The sequence below is a fragment of the Serinus canaria genome, chromosome 5, assembly GCF_022539315.1.
Source record: "Serinus canaria isolate serCan28SL12 chromosome 5, serCan2020, whole genome shotgun sequence".
Classification (NCBI taxonomy): Eukaryota; Metazoa; Chordata; class Aves; order Passeriformes; family Fringillidae; genus Serinus; species Serinus canaria.
The window spans coordinates 26,449,997-26,465,015 of NC_066319.1; the positions used below are offsets into that span (position 1 = coordinate 26,449,997).

At 35.7% G+C, this 15,019-nt stretch overlaps 1 protein-coding gene across 2 annotated transcripts in view; it reads right to left on the reverse strand.

Moving 5' to 3' along the window:
• The window catches only part of TTBK2 (tau tubulin kinase 2), an 81,673-nt gene that overhangs the window by 60,731 nt on the left and 5,923 nt on the right, over positions 1–15,019 (reverse strand). The window lies entirely within an intron of this gene.

Below are 15,019 nucleotides of genomic sequence, written 5' to 3' on the forward strand. Positions count from 1 at the left end.
TACACTGGTGTAATTATACAAATGTAACTCTTTGTATAAGCCCTCTTATCCAAAGACAATACTCTTTGAAAAGTATATTTGCTTTAGGTTATTTCTGTGGCTTTCAAAATAGCATAACTGCAAGTGAACAATGCTTCTCTCCCTGAATCAACACACAAATGATATGCAAAATTGGTAAAATCATTCTGATTTAAATCAGCAGTATGGCCTTCCATGTGGCTAACTGCCAATCTTACTACTGGGACTAAATTATGCTTTTTTAGTAAACACTCCGCTGCTTGAACAACCTGGCTTTTTAAGACAAACATTTGTTTGACACAACAGCAACTGTGGGGTTTTTTCATGCTCTTTGATATTCCTTTTTCACATTATATTTACGCCTTTTTGCTTCAATTGGACATTATGACAGTTGAACCAACTCCAGATAAAACAAACCCCTCTGGAGAAACATTAATCTGGATTAGTTGATGATCTAAATTTACACCCAAATGAGAGTGGATTACGTGCCTGTAAAGGAGTGTTCATTCAGAATACATAGCCTAAATTGGTTTAATTCAAACAAATGAAGGGAAACTAAATTAAGATTGTGTATTGTGAGTAACAGCATCCATCCTGCAATTTATGCAGGTTAAACTAAACCAATTCAAATTCTACCGGCCATAGTAAATTCCCCCCTGCAGATAAGGTCAAAATTCTGAAAAGAACTAGAGCCATTTATGTGAACCCCTTAACATTACTAACCATTGACCACACTACTCACTGTCCTTTCTAACATAATTATTATAACACAGTCAGGAACAAAGGCAAAACAAAAACCCACATGAATGGGAAAAGGTCTATTTCCAAGATTACATGCTTAAAGCAAATACAGTGGCTTTTCCCCTTTTCCCCAATTTAACTCAAATGTTTGCTTCTCTTGCTACCATCTGCCAGTTACATCAAAGCATGGGTTGGTCTTGACAAATAAATTGTTCACCTCTATACCAAAATTTCTAGAGGGTTTATTTTTTCCTGATATTTGCTTTAAACAAGTAATGGTGAAATTATTCATCTCACCAGAGCAAATTCTAAAATTGCAAGTAAGATTTTTGCTGAAGCTTTGAAACATGAACAAAATTCATCAACTGTAGGAAAAGTGCTTTATTAAATCAAAGATATGATAGTTCAAAGTTTTTTCTTATTTCTGCTATCAGCCTTGTCTTGATTCCTGATTTGATACTTAATTTTTTCTTTTTTTTAATATATTTAAATTTACAATTTATAGTCACAACTCTGACAAGTATTTCTGAGAGCTATGCATTTGTGGATTCTTGAGCAGACTGACAGATCATCAGCAACTGGTCCAGAATGCAAAGGTCCAACACATACATTCAAAGAACCACCCTGTATTTTAAGAAATGTTGTGGAAGTACTTTGTTACTGTATGTAATATCTGCATGGCCAGGGTAACAAAATCTTCATTTGTACACAATACCTCAAACCTATTCTAATACACTAATTCCTTATTAAATCTCTTGTCATCCTAGATCATTACAAAACAACCATATCTATTCTATATCATCCAAACCAGGTATTCAAAGCTATAAAACACCAGGACCCATTGAGCTGTCCTGCATGGGAGGCAAAAGTTCTCTCATGGGCCCCTAAAGACAAGGTGCTAAGCTCCTCCTGAAGCTTACTAATTAACTGCAAGCATTACAAACATGCTGATGTCAAAATGAAGAGTCCTGGTTTTTTTCAAGACTTCAAATAAAGCAGAAGAAGGATTCAATGACAAATTTCAAGGCCAGAAGGCTTGAAATTGGTCCAAACCTTTACCTGATCAGACCACTTCATAACTTCAACCCCTTTCAGTGAATTAGCACACACTAATAAGTAAGACTCCAAATGTTCTTCACTGCTAATATGTTCGAGTATGCTTCTTTCCTCACAATAAACATAACTTGCTTTGTTTCAAGGTTTAACACATTTAATTTTAACTTTTTACTACACAACTTGGTTACAGTTTTGGTAACCAAATTCCATTTCCAGTAATTTCACTTCATTTAAACATCTAAACATACTTATTTTAACTTTCTGTAAATTAATACATTTAGCTTTAAACCTTTCTTCACAGCCATGGGTCTTTTATATGGTCCTCCTTCAAAATCCCTCTCCTTGCTCCACATTTTTCTTGTGGTATGGACAGGAACATTGAGTTAGACATCCACACTGAATAAAGACTCTATCATACCAATTCCTAATATGGAGAAAGGTTTTTCTTATTACTTCTTTGTGATAGAAGTCTTATTTCCCTAATTTAAATCTGAAAATGCTTTATACTTTTGCTAAACCACAACACTATCAGATGCTTATACACCTCCATCCTTACACTCAGGCATTGCTACAAGAATACAGTTTTTAAAGACCTTATTCACAATCTGATCTAGGCAGAGTTTCATTGATCTGATGCGTTCTCTAATGGTCTTAACACTATAATCTGCAAATCTGTTAATTATTGATGTACTGCAGTGGATAAATATCTTTATATTCCTTACCTAGTAACAGGTAACATGTATTCGAGTAGGTGCAATTTAAATTACAATCACCTTCCCCAAATTTATACAGAAGAAAAGGACATTACTAGAGATGACTACATTTAAAGGACTTTTGGACAGATATAAATATGCATTCTTTGGAGGTGGTTCTCAGGTCAAGATTGAAACTGAAATTTCTCTGAATTTGGAATTATCTGAATTCAGACTGACTGGCCCATTCCAAATTTCACAGATGAATTAAAGACTCATAAAAGTAAATACAGTTGCATTTGTATTACTGAAATACATTGTTTTCAGCATAGGTCTTTAACAGGCTACAATACTGTTAACAATTTAAGAAAGCTCCAGCATGTTCTGTATTCTACTGAAGCAGATGAATAATTAATGACACACAGTTAAGAGGCAAGCTTTCCCTTACTCATTCAGCAGATGAATCCTTTAGCAGTGTTTAGTTTTTAGGTGGCAGTAAGGCTATTTTCAGCAAAACAAACACGTCTTTACAATTCTCTTAAAAAAGTAACATCCACTCTAATTGAGATATATATCATTAAATTCTGTATTTGTGAACTCATCAGTTTTCTCACCAGATCAGTTTGTCACTTCAGAGGCACTTTTCAAGATAACACAACTACAATGAAAGACAATTAGCCCTCTGTCAAATTTATTTCCAGGTGAGAGGTCATGTAGTAACTAGGACAACACAATGAGGATAAATTGCTCCATAACATAAGCCTTTGCTGGGAACTGATTGCAGTATAAAACAAAAACAGGTAAAGGAGCATTAGAGCTAATATCCAGAATATTGTACAGACATCCATTATTTAAAACCCTTCTATTCATTTTAACTGATTAACTACACATTAGCCCTGCAAAAGATGAATGTACCCCATCCAAGTACACTAAGAGATTATATGGTATTTGAAAATAACAGTGCAAAATTTCCAGAAAAGGCAATCCTTTAATGTAATTTGCGTGCATATATACAATTCCCTTAGAGATAGCCTCACTGAAGCCAACCTCTGCTTACCAGCCTTTATAGATGTTTAAATTCAGACCTAAGGTTGAGAAAGTAGCACAGACAATTTTGGCTGAATGGAGGTACTGTAAGTTCCAGGACAAAGCAAGGGAGCACAGAAGATTACTTCTGCTCCATAGAAAGGAGTACACACCCTGTTGCCTCCCCTTTGAAATAGTATCAACCTTTTGCTATTACAAACTCTCTGAGCATACTAGGAGCTCTACCTGCCTGCCTTCAGCTCATTCAAAAGGATAGTAAATTAACTGGAATCTACCTAAGATGGTTTCCATTTCTGTATTTTCTATTTTTAAGCAGAACTTAAGGAACAAAAAACATTTTAAAAGGCCAGCATAAAGAGAAAATCAGGGCAGGAAATGTTCAAAGGTCCTAATTTCACCACATTTACAGTAAAGCCCACTTAGAAAGGGCTAAGAACATGCTCAAATTGTTAATTCTAGAGATAGAAATTATTTAAATGTGTATATTTGAACATCCAAACTAGATGTGCACCCTACACTTAAACCTGATTATTTTCTAAATACATCCATTAAAAGCTGATGTTTTGAAAATCATCATTCATCACATCAATGAGAAAACTGAATTTAAAACCCTGACTTAAATTTCCAACTGTACTGGTTGTGAAGAAAATCTTTTTAAAAATTCAACACAGAACCAATGTCATTTTAGGTTTTCCTTTCTCAAGTGCTTGAGTGCCAAAAATACTCGTCAACATTTGCAGATTCCAGGTGTGAAAAGCTCCCAACTGCCTTATTGCTATTGCCAAAGAGTCTGTATTTCCTTCTGGCAACTTCTGCAGCTGTTATTACAAAGGTGGTGAAATTTTCTCAGTTGGAAGATAGAGCTAAAAATATAACATTTAGATTCAAGTTTTATTTTAAAATATATATATTTCAAGCTACCACGCTATTTTCAGTTTGCAAGAGAATTCAGTACCAAAATATTATGAAAACCCAGGTAAGGCAATGTTTATCAAAGCAATGTATTATCTCTCACTAAACCAACTAATTCATGTAGCAAAACCATACAAAGTTTTAGGCACACAAAACCCTTTTCAAGTCCAAAATAGAATTTACAGCTTGAAAATTAAATTGGACTTAAAAGCATTTGCATTGAGGTAAACTTCAGTGTTTCTTGATCAGACCAACTGCAATAAAGGGTACTCTATATCTTGCCATAGAGAAAGGAAAGCATCTGCATGCACATGACAGGGGGAGATTATATGGTTGTGACACCTATCAGAGAAACAGAATGTAATTTATTACCTTTAGAAAAACAGAAAAATACAGTCAGGGAGAATTAGAATGAGTTATATATCAAAAACTCTATGTAATCCATGACATTATTACCATGGTATTTTTCAGATGCTTGAGTTAATTTCCTAATTTGATCAGTCCCAATAGAGCACAAAGGCTTATGTCAGAAAAAGAGAAAGAGCAGAAGTTGTATTTCTGTGTCTTAGATTCTCTAAGACTGTTCTGGTATTAACAACAAACCTAAACAGAACTAGAACCATGGACTTTTGCTACAAAAAATTTGTTTTACTTCTCAAGTCTTCTTTAAAGAAACTTGAAAATGGAAACTCAGTTCTGCAATTACCTTAATTATACAAGGCTTTACAATAATAATTTTTTAAGATCCTAGGAAAATTTTCATTGTAGGAAAGTGGTAGTGAAGTGTGGTTTTGAACAAAGACAGCTTGAAGTCAAGCAATTAAGATATTTTAAACAGTGGCACAGAGTTATAATATCAAACAAATTATAGTCTGGATTTATCAGCAAAATTAAAATCTTTGCTTCCAGGTTTTTTGAAACGTTGGAATAGTAAATCATCTTTTTAGAATAAACTCAGAATATTAATAGTTCACCATTTATATTCCAAGGAATAACATAAATTGATCTTTTTAGATGCTCCAAACTATTGACCTTTTGTACTAGTACATAATACTAGTATATATTCTTTCATAAATCCATTTTCTCAGAAAAGAAAAATATAAATTCCCAGCAAATGCATACAACACACAACTAGAGGAGACAAGAAGGCAAGAATACACTTCTCTGAAGAACTTCTTCCAAAGCCTATGAAACTTTTCAGAGTAGACACACAGCAATTTACAGAGAAGAGCTGCTGCTAAGGACTGTGTGAGAATGATGCAAAGGAATATACACAGCTAAATGCTTAATCCAAACAACTAAAGTTCAGGGCAAACTCTAATTATAAATGGGAATAACACGTAACTTTTTGGAAAACATGAGAAAATTGGCAGAGAAACTTTGATGAGATGTTCAGATAGACAGCATGTGAATAGCAAAATGTTGTCTGCACTGACAGCATTCAAGTGACCAAGAGGGCTGCCAGTGGCACAGAAGCAGCCCAGCTGGCAGCCACATGACTGCTCTCACAGCATTGTGCTCAGCCTGCAGCACCAGCCATGAAGTGACCTGGACTCACTAACAAAACCTGAGCATTCTCTTGATATATCAGTGTATGAAGCACAAAGACATGGTGAGTGAAGCCTGACTGCTTGCTAAGCAGAACAGGAAAAAGAACAGAGGAAAAGATCTTTTTTCAGTCTGTAATGTCTGATCTCTTAGCATCCTTATCTTTAGGGCACGTAACTAAATCTGCTGCAGTATTGTGATAAAGAGAGGACACTGGCTGTGAGTAGATAGGTGTGCCATCTCCTTAAATACAGCTCTTAAATAAAGCTCGGCTTTTCGCTAATGTGTGAAATGAGGACAGCAGCTACTACACCAAGCAGGATGACTCTAAAAGAGCCTAGCTGACAGGAAGATGGAACATGAGGGAGTCTACACAGTGCAGGACATCTACCAAATTCTGACAGGCCTCCTCAGTGAGGGGAACATACACCCATCCTGCCACACAACACAGCAATCCCTGACAGAATTAAGGAGGAAAGACACACCATCAGGGTACAGTTTATGCAGTAACACCTTGGTTGTTCAAGGAGCATTGTACTTTTCAGCAGCAGATCAAGAACGCTACAAAGGTCAGGCACAAAGAGAAGATGAAAAACCACAGTGACACTCTTGCCAAGACCAATTCAACACTGCTGTCAACACCCCTAGCACCAGAGGTTAGGACACAGCCACATAAGTGGGTACTTATGCACTGCCAAATGACAGGAGAGGTGGGAAATGGCTTGGTGCCTGGCTCTGGTGAAGGAAGGTGGCACTAAGGCAGGTGAATAAACATATGATATACTGTCAGCAGAGCAGCACAAGTTACTACTTTATCTTCAGTTTGGCATGGCTGTAGAGTGCCATGTACAGTGCCAGGAAGTCTCTCTTGTTCACAGAATATTCCACAATGATCACATGAGCTCAGGCAACATCAAATCTACAAGTACAATACACAACAACAAAGGAGATGGCTATATCTCATCTAAGACTGCCTAACCAGTTTGTCTCTAAAGAAATACTGGTGCTGGAAACTACAAAGGTTCAGGAGCTTCAGTCAACAATGTGGCTTGGTCAGAGTATGCCCTTGTTTTATAGCTGCAGATGAAGGTGGATTCAAGCAACAGTGACTGAAACTTGAGCTCCTAATCCAAGGTCCTTCAAGGTTTGAAATGGAAGACAGTTATTAAAGAACCAAAGTGGAACTTTGGCAAATGTATTTAAAGTTGGGACAAATCCAAAAATATCAACTTAATTTGCAGCAGAGAAAAATTAGGTCAGACAGGAGAAAAACAGATAGCATGGACAGCTAATCAGAAGAGGGGACAGGCTGCATCAGATCAAAGATCCACCTAGTCCAATCTTCTGTCCCTGACTATTGCCAGCAGCTGATGTCTAGGGAAAAATACAAAGACACACAAAGCATGTGATTACCCTTGCCAGAATATTTTCTGGGGATATAGCAAGGTGGGACACAAAACACAGAGAGCCAAGGATGGCATTTAACCTTTTTTTTTTTTTGTCTCCAAGTTCATCAGAACTTTTCTGAACCATGAAAACTTTACCACCCATAAGGCTCATATAGCAAATTGTAACTGAATTCCATGCTGTGGGAAGCACATCTTTGTTTCCAGTTTGTCTTCTGCTAGTTACATCCGAGATTCATTAACCCTTGAACCGGAAGGCGGTGTATGGTTGCTCCCTGTTCACCTTTCAGTCCTACACCCCTACTATATGCCCCCTCATTTGCCTCTTCAACTATTTGGTCTTTCACTGATTTTGATCACCACCTGTGTGCTTTTTCCAGTTCTACTACATCCCCTCTGAGATGTGGAGACCAGCCTTGTTAGTAAGCACTAACCTGTTATTTTCACAGAACCTGCAAAACCACATTCAAAAGAATGAAGTTCACCACTGAACATTTTAAAATTATTTATCCTATGTGAACTGCTTTATGATTATTTTCATTCATCATTACCTCAGAGTAGCAAGGTCTTTCTCCAGTTCTCCATCTTCGTATTTGCTAATTTTAATACCCTTGTATCATCAGACTTGGTGATACAAGATGTAATTTCATTATTTCATCTTGTCTAGATCATCTGTAAATATACAGTATAGCACAGAGAGCTACCCTTTTTAGGCTGATGAGTTATCATTTATTAATATCAATATTTTCACTCAGGTTCCATTAAAAAATATTTTTGCACAAAGTGTTCACATATAGAAACCTGACTCATCATCTTCCATCTGGATCATAAACAGCTCTGCTATCAAATTTGGAATGGATTCCTTGGGTACCTAAACACAATGCTTCCTCAAAAGAAGGAGACAGACAGGATGGGGCCTTGAAAAATGTGGCAGGGGCTGGATCTAGATGATCTTTAAAGTTCCAATCCAAACTATTAAAGGGACAATTGAGACAAACTGCTGGGTGACTTCATAGTACTGTATGACCAGGAGATATAAAGGCAAATGAGGTTCTATGTTTCTATGTACATATAAAATTATGTATATTAGAAAAATAATAACTGTTATTATTAAACACATGAGCATAAGAAAAAAAGAAAAAGAAAAAGAAAAAGAACAAGATAACCAGGGATACAGACTAGTTTCCACACAAAGTAATGGCTTACAATTTTTTTCAAGGGATGATGGGAAGTAGAGAGAGGTGCTTGACAAAGGTCTACAAAATTATTAGGGAGATACAGAGTTTAGCTAGGAAATCAGCTATTTACTGTGTCATTTAATAAAGGAAAAAAAAAAAATCAAAATAGGTCAGCAGAAGCCAGACTCAGAGAAAACTAATCTGTGCAACTTCTTGCAAAAGGATACTGTGAACACTAAAAGTTTACAATGCTTCGAGTGAACAACAGTCACATACATGAAAAAGAAAACTACTGTGGGTTACTGGAAATACATATTAGGTATATTTAGTGCAGGAAGTCCCTTACTAAAAAAATGGAAAAGAACTAGAGGGAAGTATAATTTAGATTAGCTGTGGTTTTGTACTTTTCCTTAGGCATCCACATATGACTACTGCTGAATACAGATCTTTACTCTAGTCTAGAATTTTACATTCATACATTATGTTTGGGAAGACGGAGAGAGGACAGAGAAATTACGCTCCCTGTAACAACACAAATTATTTGAACCGATGAGATGTAACTCAAAATATTGTGCATAATTTTCTGTCAGTTACTTGAAAGAAGCTACCACCCTAAAATTCTTGACTAGCTAGCTGTTGTGGGAATGGCATCATAAAGCAAAACAATTCAACTCATGTAAACTCTTCTTTTCTGGCACTTATGTGAAGTTATTTTGAAAAAAAAATTATAAACACTCAGGAACTCCAATTACCATTTGTTTTATCACTTCAACTTCTATTTTACACATGTTCTCCCTTCCACTTTGTGTTGGGTTTAGTGTTGTCTCAGTGTTTCCATACAGATTTTCTTCCCTCTGCCTCACTTCAGAAAATACTTGGTAATGCCTCTAATCTTTATACTCAAATAATTTGATAGCTTGAATACAGAGAACAAATATATTAAAACACATTTCCTAACATCAAGATTATCTCCATCTTAATAAAGTTGGTGCAGACATCCATGGTCAGATTTTTGACAATGAAAATTCACAGAATACATTTTAAATCACTGATAGTCAGATACAGCAATGTTACAGTTTGAATAAAAAGAAAACTTTAATGTAAAAACTGGTTGTTACTTCTGGCAACTGCAAAACATATGACAGCAATTTTTATATAGGTGACAGGACAAAAATTTTAGACTGCTAAATGTTGGAGCTTCAAGAGAAACAAACGCATAAAAACCCACAACAAACATGATTTTTGTATCTACTTGGTTACTTAAAGGAACTCTCAACACTTTGTTTAATTTACAAAAAAAAATTAAAAAATTAAATCTCTTATGAGTAGCCATAAACAATTGTTGTAAAAGAACTGGAAAGCCTTATGACTCTCTTTCCACAAATAAGTTACTATGTAAAACTGATGAAAAAAAAGGACAAGAATTTCCATACTTTTGCTGCCACTTGATACAATATTCACATCTCTCAATATTCTTTTCACTTTTCTACATGGTTTTGGTTGGATATTCCTCAACATAATTTCCTAAGGAATCTCTGAATTTTTAACTAAATTCTGATATTTTCTACCTTTCCTATAGAAAGGTAGAAAACACATTACAGGCAAATCCTGACTACATCAAATACCATGGAAGCTTGCTTTGTTTTGGATTAAGGCACTTTTTTCCCTCATTTCATTCAGCACATACACACCTATTTATGACAGGGCACTACTTGCATACAAGAAAGAAGTCTACAAAGATTTCTACATTGTTTGCTAGAGAAGTGATCACACACTTTTAGTGACATAGAACTTCCTTCCCCAAGGAGATTAGGCTTTTACCACATCATTAAATATTTAAAACCTACAAGACCCTACAGCATGCAGCAAAAAATCAGGGCAAAATTATGCTTTTCAATCCATTTGTTGGTCACTATCAGTTGTCAAGGCTGACAAAAGGACAATCTGTTCCCAGAAATTTTGTTGAGCTGGTAGCTGGTGATGGGAACAAGAGAAGAGATTCAAGTTTCAGGTGCATTTTCAGAAGTTTTATTTAAGTGTTGATGGCTGCAGTATTGAATTGCAAAAAGTGATTCAAATTTGCTTCCATCCAACAGCTTTGCTTCAGTAAGTGGCAGCTAGTAAATAAGATTTCAATAACCGCTAACAATTGTTCAGTAATAATTTTAAAGCTGAAAATTAAAAAAAAAGTATGAGAGAGGCTTACATTTACTTCTAAGAGAAAAAAGCGCTCGTGGTTAGAGCAACAGTCATATTCTTAAATTACTAAAATAGTTCAATCAACTAGCTAGAGATTTCTTTCTTTGTGTGTGTGTGAACTAAAATTGCCATGCATATGGTGATGCATAAGAAATGAAGCATATTTATCAAAACATGCCACAGATGTAAAAAAAAAATCATGGAAATTACTTCCCATCACCATGTTTAGACTATAACATACAATTCACACATATGAAGCCTAAAAAAATAAACAAATCCTCTGGTTTTGCCTTTAATACATCTACAGCTGCCTCTTTCAGATTCCCTTACATTTCAGGTCCAACACTCTGCTCTAGCCTCTTGACTTCACACTACACAGATTAGCAGCCATGTCAAGAAATCCCAGCTCTTGCCTGAGAGCCAAGCAGCACAGCAGAAGGGCATCCAAACCTCTCACCAGAAAGGGCCTGAGGAAAAGGAATTAAATAGGAAAAGGGGAGAGAAGGAGGAAGGTGCTACATGTTCTAACACCTTCATGCTTCTCTCACATTTCTTGTTTCTACTTCCTCATAATTGCTGAAGTGGCCCTCAAAGAGCTTCTTCTCTGTTCAAGATTCTCAGGTATAAATGCACCAAAGCAAAAATTATTTCGGGGAATCAGAAACATAGTATTATTTATAATACTGCTATGCTAACATACTTTTTTATCAAGAACATGACACAATACACTTTTTAATACATATCTATATATACACATTACATGTATATGTGTTTTTATGATATACACATACGTGCTTACATTATTTACATATTTAGTCTATGTACACTATATCTATTTCTTACAGAAATACAGAACTTTGTAATTGTATCAATGAGGATTCATATCTTCAACCATAACTACTTACAAAAAATGGCAGCAAGTTTGGCAATGTAGCTACATTCAAGATAATACAACCTAACGCTTACCAAATGGATATATTTTAAAAAGTGAATGACTAAAGTAATGGGAGAGGGGTATGTTTAATAACAATAATTTAAACCACTGCTATCACTGATCATCTCTATAGTATTAAAAAAAAAATTTTAAAAGTGGTGCAGAAAAAAAGACAGGACACAGGACTTTGTGGGTCATGGACGAAAAAATTAAACTAATATCTGCAATAAGATGGAATTTCTTTATAGATGTTAAGTGTTACTTTCCAGGTTCATCTTTGGAGGCTGCTCTTGAGGTGCTTTGTGAAAGTTGTTAACTACAGGCAGAATAATGTTTTTTGCCTTTTTACACACTGTCTGAAAATTCAACGTAATGCACAGTGAATGCCAATGCACTTATAGAAGCGCCTTGCTTGTGGGTGGTATAGGTGCATTTGGTATAATTTGGATTGCAAAGAATCTGGTTCCATTGATGAATTTAGCATGACTGGAGACGTTAAAAAGCCAGCAGCTGTGGCTCAGGGAAAACTTTCACAGTAGAGGATTTTTTTCTGATATAAGCAGCAAAGGCATATAGGTTATCTGTGCAAGTTCCAGGATACAGCCATAGCAGAAAACGAGACGCTCCTGTCAGGGACAGCCCGCTACCAGTACCGAAGCCATTAGGGGCTGGTCGGCCTCCTGGGCACCCCCGGCCCGGCGGCTCAGCACCCTGGCCAGCTCCGGCGGCTCCGGCCGGGCAGCGAGCGGGGCCGGGCCGGCACAGCGCCCCGAGCCCCGCCGCTGCGCCTTCCAGCGCACCACGGATATCAGTGAGATGCTACCAGGTCAGACAGGTTGAGAAGGACTCATTTGAATAACTTGTATCTTAATAGGAATTTTCAAGGAGATCTCTGATTTAAAGGTTTCTGAAACACAGAACACTCCAGAAGATAACTGATGTTAAAGTTTGGAAAGGATAAATTAAACTACTTTGGTAACTATGGGCCATCAGCTCAACATAAAGAACTAAAGGAAGACACTATAGCTACAGCCGTTTAATTAAGTTCCCCCTCATATCAAACTAACTTTTTACTATGGCATTACAAGTTTGGCCTAAAAGCATAATAGTTTTTATGGAACTTCTACGTCTGTAAGACATCTAAGTTTATATCACACAGTACAGTCTCTTTCTGCCAGAAAATCAATAGATCATACATTAAATAATAGGTCCCAAAATATAACTATAAGTGAACTGAACAAGTATCTCTCTAATCACTCCCATAGGAATCAATTTCCTACTTAAAACTGAAACATTTTTTACTCAGGAAAAAATTATGAAGTTTGTAGTTGACACTGAGATCAGGAAGTGATAAAGGACAAATGGCTTCAACAGGTTACACAGACAGCAGTCAAACTACACACGTGCCAACTTTGACAAAAGATGACATTATCCATCAAGGGCCAAAGAATAAATGGAAACATCACCTAACACAATGCAGTAATCCATTCCTTCTGATATATGTATTTGCTGGAGTACTAAAGTTACGACAATTATGGATGAATAGGCAAATAAATACTAAGAGAGATCATAATACCTCTCCATCCTCATTGTAGGATTGCTGCTACAATACTATATCCTGTTCTGGTGTCCAAAATTATGAAGCTCAGTTCCTTCATATTTTCTAATAGAAATTGCTTTAGTCAAGGAAATTGCAAAATATCTTAATTCTGACACACAAATCATACAAGTAAAAGGTCAAATATTGAGATTCCTAAACACATAAAAATATCTCCACGATCTTTAGTTTTCATTAATAAAGATACTCTACTAACAGAATACCTCATTAACTCTTTCAGTGGATTCCTCATTACTGAAAATTCTAAAAAGACAGTACAACGATTTTCTACACTACATACTCTTATTCAACTACTGCTAGCACACATAATTCAGAGAAGTCCTAGGGAAGCTGGTTATATACATAAAATTAGCCTCAATCACAACAATTCCTTTGGTCTTCACACAGTCAGGTTGAGTAAAGTGATGAGGCTTTTGTCTTTCAAAGTTAACTATACAAGCATATTTCATTATGAAAATACAATTATTCTAGGCATATTTCCTTTACTGGGACTGTCTTAAGTTCAGAAAAAACATTCCAGGGATCAGTTGAAAAGTAAAACATGGTAGAACGATGAGGCATGAAAATCAGTAAGTTTTTGTATTACAAACATGGGTGTCAAGAGACTCTCAAAAATTATAAGAATTTCCTACACATCAGAAGAGTGCAAGATCAGATTTTAACTATCTTCCAAACAAATGTACAATTATTCCTAAAAACAAAAGAGCAAAGTTTCTCAGAAACCTTTCCAGGCTTTCAGTTTATCCCTTACTTAAATAATAAAAAGCACTGAATAACAGTGTTACATGTTTTAGGAAATATTGGCTGCATGTAAATAAAGACATTAAATTCCAAATCTCTCCAAATTAAAGACCAGGCTACAAAAATAATCCTGATTGTATTGTTGACATATAACCTGCCATATTTGTATATTTTAAATGTTTGAACATTTGATCTATACAAATAATTTGTTTAAAACTAGAAATTTTACTTCAGATTGACTGAGAGGAGATTTAACTCTGTAGATATGGAAACAGTTACACATGACACCATTATGGCAAAGTGTAATAACCCTATGATAACAGTATTCCCTAAGTTCCTGAATTTACATAAAGGAAATACGATTCTATCTATGGTGGTTTTTTAAAATATCAACAGTCGTTACATTTTCTTGAAGCATATTCAGTTTTAAACTGTGGATACTTCTGCATTTTAAAATTATTATTTAAACAACAACTAATTTCAACTCAATAAGAGCATAATGTAGATACACAATCATATGGCAAGCAGGGTTATGAGATTTCTGCTGAGGAAACATTCAATGATAAGGGTGAAATCTGTGTACAGTTGGGTGGGTTTTTTTTAGTAATACCAGAAGCTAGAATACAAATAATACAATTAAGAGTAGTAATAACTACATTCTTATTTACTAAGACCAAGATTCAGCTTTTATGTGTTTCAGAGTAAAAAGTATAAAAGCACTGTATAATATGCCAACACCAAATATGACCAACATCTACTGCATGGCTACTCATATGTCATCCACAGTCCTGATTCAGACCATCAATCAATTCTGTCCAAACCTTTACTCCAGGAAAAAGAAATATTTCTGTAAGCAGGGCCTCACAATAGAATTGAAGTATTAACTGCCAGTTCCAACAAGCCAGACAAAGTACAGCTGCTCCCTGATT